This window comes from Fukomys damarensis, unplaced genomic scaffold (assembly GCF_012274545.1).
Source record: "Fukomys damarensis isolate Sample0158 unplaced genomic scaffold, DMR_v1.0_HiC HiC_scaffold_19, whole genome shotgun sequence".
Lineage (NCBI taxonomy): Eukaryota > Metazoa > Chordata > Mammalia > Rodentia > Bathyergidae > Fukomys > Fukomys damarensis.
Window position 1 is genome coordinate 39,484,656 of NW_022900931.1, and position 6,000 is coordinate 39,490,655.

Here is a 6,000-nt window from a genome sequence, read left to right on the forward strand (position 1 = left end):
TAAGAAACCTCTACATGTTATTTAGGGAGAACTAAATGGGAAAGACATGGTACAAATAGAAACCCAATTAAATAGTGGCATGATTTTCATCTAGAGGTATGGACCACTAGAGGTCACCAGTTAGAAGGACGTTTCAGTTATTTGATGAAACGTAATGGTGATCTGACATATGGCAGTAGAATGGAGATAAATGGTTAAAATTTAGAACTAATTAAATTGAATGTTTCATATTAGAGAAGGAAATATCAAGAAGACCCTGTTGTTTGATGTAGAAATCTGAGCGTAAAATGGTACGATTCTTCAAAACATAGAATACTAAAGGAGAAAACATTTAGGAGGTACAGTGGTAAGATGATTAAAATCTGAGATACTAAAAAGCCATCTGAGTGAAAATGGCCATTGGTCTCTGGAAGTATTGTCTGGGGCACTGGAGAGCAGTCTATTTTAACATACGGCAGCTTAAGCAATGTGAAAAGGTTAGCTAATAACTCGTGATTTAGTGCTCCCTGGGCTCAAACAGCAAAATACCGATTAACAAAGTTTTAGGGCAAATGAGTCAGAATAATAAGCAAGACAATTTATATGGAATCTTCCTAGAACTATAGTCCATGTTGTTTTTATCCATACAGTTGCTGGATTTTTTTCAATGCGTCCCATCTGACCACCATGCTTTCAGAATACCTAGTATTTTACTTGTATTGTTTTTAAACTCCATACTGTTGATAGGTAGTCCTTCAATGCTACTTCTTTCTCTCCCAAACCACGTCTCTCACAGATCACAGCTAATCTTAAAAGTCCTTACAAAACACTGTGGTTTGATCTCTTACTTCCTGCCCACCCCACTTTGCTCTCAACCCTTCATCACAAAATCCCAAAAACTACCCATGAAAATCTTGCTTACAGTCGCAAGGTGGGGAAAAGAAAAAGCCTACAGTCAGCCAAACTAGAATCCTTTTCAGTGTCAGTAAGGAAAAATTTTGGAAACACGCATGCATCAGTAGGTTTGACTGCATTCCACCTGCATTGTTTCTAAATAAAAACCTGGCCGTGGTAAATATTCAGCGTGGTTACGGTGCTTTCCAGAGGAACCACATTTTCTTATCCACCGAGAGGCCTCCCAGGTGATGCAGTTCCGGACTTGGCCTTCACCATGTCGGTGTCTCTCCACTGTCGCCCTCCTGGGAAATGGCGCCACGCTACACAAGCTCGTCAAATGACAATCGAGTGGAGTCTGTGGGGCCATTTAGGCTGCACCTTCCTCCACTTATCTTGGGAGATGCCTCCTCCAGGCTCTAGCATAAGGATGCTTCTCCACTCCACTGGGGGTACCACCTTCTCATTAGCAGAACAATTCATAATGAAAATGTGAATTAGTGAGCAGAGAATAAAACAAATGTCAATAAGTATGACCTTAAGCAAACCTTAATATTCTCACTAGAGGTGATGCTACGGTGAAGAATCGTTACTCTACACCACGCTGGAGAGAGTGGAACCTTTGCGGCCCCCACTTTCCTGAATAGGCTGCCACTTGTAGTTCCCTTTTCTATTTATCCAGACTGACTGTCTTCCATGTGTGGTTCCACATAAAGCAGAATACAACTGGGTTCCAGTCACTAAATTAAAATCACATTCTAGAACTGCCTAGATGAAATTACACCCAGGCGAACTTAACTGGAGTTTTGTGTGTTCCCAAACATTCAAAGCTCCCATGGATGGAAAAATCTTATTCCTCTATTTCCCGTTTAGGAGACAGCATCTCACTGCTTCCCGTATTGTATTGCTATCACTCAACAGAAGAATAAAAATCTATTAATGTCTCTCAGGCACATTAAATCAATCTCTCTCTCCTTCATTTGTCTTTTAACCCATCTCCCATAGTTACCCAAAAATGGAAACTTAAAACAAAGAACTTTTCATTTTGTAAGTTGTTTGGGTCACTAAATATAAGTATCAGTCAAGATGTTTGGAAAGGGATAACGTTAGATTCTGCGATTAGTAGTAGTTCTCCATAAAACAACTGTCACAGATTTTTTTCCTTGTGTGTTTTTATAAATTTTTCACTTTACCAAATATTTTTCAAACTTTACCTTGATACAGGAAAAACTGAACTTATACTTAGCAATTCATAAACATAACTGATTTGTTTCATGTTCTATCATCATTCCTGATGTGGTTTAACTTTGGCCCTTCTCTCACAGTGTTGGCCTATTGTTGGGGGATGTTGGAGAAGGGGGACACTGCTTTAGAACACAGTGTCTGGTGTGAAGTTGGCCTGGAGGCTTGACAGGTAGGGCAAGCATTGGGTGCCTGGACCCTACACACATGTCCCACCATCTCCTCTAGGTCTCCTGGCTCTCTACTTCTTTTTAGAGATAGAAACACAAAAGCAATCATTCAATTTAATGACACTCAGGCAGAGTGAAAAATAATCCACCTGGACAGACAAGATAAAGATGGGTTATACAACATTTTAAGACTGGAAGGAGAAGAGGAAAGGGTGTGTAGTGGGTTACTCATTCTACTTTCTGGTTTTTCCATGCCTTCTAGTTGCAATTTTGGTAGCAAGAAAATGATGTTTTGACATCATTTTCACTTAGGGTCTTGGGCCCTGGATGGAAGTCTGGAAAAGCTATTTATTTAGAAGCTTGCTCTTCATCCGGGACGCCCACATGCACACGGTGAGGCCATGTGCAGGCAGGACTGGGACACCCACAGAGAAGCCACATGTGCTGAGGAACACATGGGCGGGCAGGCAATAAAAATGCCTGGTTGCAGCACAACTGCTGCAGCCACAGGTGCCTGGTTCTGCAGACAGCACATGTGCTTGCATTCTCACGCCCACGCAGACACAGGACCGACGCACAGATGCCATGACTGTGTGCACAGCCTTACTAACTCCACTCTGATTTCCCACTACATGCCCTACCTTAACATGGAGTTGTCTCTTATGAGAATTTCCCACATCTGTCTATCTGATTAACTGAACTTCCCTCTGTGCAGTACCAACTTATAATTTTCTTAAAATAATCGGGAGGAAGAGAAATAAATTATCGCTCACTGGACACCTAGGGGAACTGAAGTTTGGAGAGTTAGATGGAAAGGCCATGAGGACATGCAGTGTCTCTCTCGGTAGATGGACACCTGGATGACATGAAACAGTGGCTATGCAGGAGTTACTGGATGTCGAGTGATGCTAAATGGAGATGATAAATAGCACCTGCTGTGGAAGTAAAATGTGCCCTAGAATTGGACTGGGATCCATTTCTATCAGCAAATGGCCCTACTCATTTCTGAATATGTTTACTCAACAATAAAGTCTAATTTTCTATATTCTCATAAGTGTTAAGTGTAGTGAATATATACGTATATAAGGTAAGGTGAAGTGATTACATGTCAGAGTAGTATATACTATGTTTGCGTGTATATACTACATGTACATGAAGTCCTAGAAATTTCTCAGTCTAATGGGAGAGACATGTAGAAAGGAATGTCTAATAAAATGAGGGCACTGGGAGGTGAGATGCAGTCAAGGTAGCTGCTGCTGAGGCCACCGAGGGACAATGCACTGGGATCTATCATACCTGTTGAATAACTATGGAAGACTACACGAAAATACAAAAAATTGTAGGGGGTACTTATGGGGTTCTATATAAGAGTAGACACAAAACTACAGCCATGAAGAAAATCAGATTAAAAAGTGAAGATGAAGAGGTTCCTAGCACTGCAATTTGGAAAATTTCCCTATTAAAGAACTTTGCCATCCAGATATTAGTCTTAAAGATGTGCTTATGCAAGATTCCAGGCTATATCACATTTTTAAATTCCTTTCCATGAATCTCAAGAAATACTTGGATTCTCTCCCTGCTGGGCAATTCATGTATTCATCACTTAAGTGTTATTTGTACCAGATCTTTCAGGGTATTGGCTTTTGTCACTGAAAAGGAGCTCTTCACAGTGCCTTAAAATCTCAAAACCTGTTGATTGATGACAATGGAACAATTAAACTGGCTGACTTTGGCCCTGCTAGAGCTTTTGGGGTAGCTATTAGTATATATACACATTGAGGTATTAACACTCTGGTATAGATCTCTAGAGGTATTGCTCTAGTCCAATTGACAGATGGAGTATAGGCAACATTTTTAAAGAACGGGCAACTAAGAAACCATTTTTCCATGGGGATTCTGAAATTGACCAACTCTTCAAGATTTTCAGGGCTGTACACACTCCCAACAATGAAGCATGTCCAAAAGTGGAATCTTTACAAGACTATAGGAATTCATTTTCCAAGTGGAAACCAGGAAGCCTAGAATCCCATGTCAAAGACATGGATAAAAATGGCTTGGATTTGCTCATGAAAATGTAGACCTATCATCCTGCTAAACGAATTTCTGGCCAAATGTCACCAAATCATCCATATTTTAGTGATTTGGACAATCAGATTAAAAAGAAGAAGCTTTCTGTCAAAAAGTTTCCACACATTCTAATCCAGGATGAATAGTTATAGTTTTACTGTTCATGCTATTTTTGTCTTGTACATTTTCTTCTTTGCTGTAAAGCTGAAACTGTACTTCACTTTCTAATTTCAAGAAGCTAACTTAAAATTGTAAATATTGTTCTATTTACATTTAAATATAATTCTTAAAAACAAAACAAACCTCAACCAAGGTGGGCGTGGTGGCTCATGCTTTTAATCCCAGCACTTGGAAGGCTGAGGCAGGAGAATTGCTGTGAGTTCGAGACCAGCCTGGGCTACATAGTGAGTTCCAGGTCAGTCTCAACTACATAGTGAGACCCTGTCTCAAAAAATAAAAAACAGAACAAAACACAGATAAATATAATTCTGTATATGTAGAAGAAATAAAAAAAATGAGAGAAATATTGCAAGATTTTACCAGAGCATAGAAAAAAGAATAACTTCTGGGGAACAGGCCGTGATCCATGAAAGTTTTTCAAAGTAGTGACGTGTAATCTAGGTCTGCAAGGGTAAGAGTTTATTGGACAGCAAAAGCTAATAGAGGTGTCCCAGGAAGAAGAAAGAGAATGGGCAAAGGCACAGGGCATGGCAGATGCTTACTTAGAAGATGAGCAGGCTGCAGTCACTGCACAGAGGATGTGGGTTCCAGGCCAAGTGAAGAGGTGGGAAGTATAGTTTTTGGGGTCAAGCTTGTGTTGTATTTTGTACAAAGAGCATCTTTGCACAAGAAGACATTTAATGTAGAGATTAGCCAACAGGGAAGTGAAATGATCAGGTTTGTTTTTAAAAAGATCACTTTCAAATGAAGGCAAAGGTAGACTCAGCAGGGAGACTGAAACCTAGAATATTGACCTTTTTAAGTCTTCACAACCTTTCATATGCATTATAGCAGTGGTTTCCGTAACACAGAAAACAACATACAAAGAAGGGGCTACGTTCAACAAAAATTTATAAGGTAAAATTGATAAGAATATTAGATAATTGATTAAATTTAGAAAGTGCGTTACAAAGAAGAATCACAGGTGACTGAGGATTCACACATATGTGACTGAGTAACTAAGCAAAATAGAGAACATCTCCAGATACCTATTGCTGGTAATGATTTACCCCAAAATTCAGAGGTTTAAAATGAAACAGTCATTTCATTGTCATCTCTTTTGGTTTGGGAGGATGCACTCTATGGGTCTTGCTTGGATTGTCTCCTATGTTACATCAGATGGTGGCTAAAGCTAGAGGCTTCTTCACACATATGCTTGGAGAAGCTGCCAACCAGAGCACCTCTCTGTGGCATCTTCAGGTGGATCTACACTTTCTCACAGCATGGTGGCTGGACCCCAGTAGCAGTGTGCCAAGAGAACCAGGTCAAAGTGAATGAAATTTTGGTGGGTGCTATATAGAGTCACTTCATTGATCATGGCAATAAAAAAGACTCCAGTCTGTGAAAGGACAAGAGACCCTCAGGTCTCAGGGGAAGAAGATACAACAGCACATTGCAAAAATATTGAACTATGTCATGGCCATCATCA

General features: G+C 40.0%; 1 pseudogene; it reads left to right on the plus strand.

Moving 5' to 3' along the window:
• Positions 1 to 3,594: 3,594 nt before the first annotated feature.
• LOC104856339 lies at positions 3,595 to 4,498 on the plus strand (annotated as a pseudogene).
• The last annotated feature ends 1,502 nt before the right edge of the window (positions 4,499 to 6,000 follow it).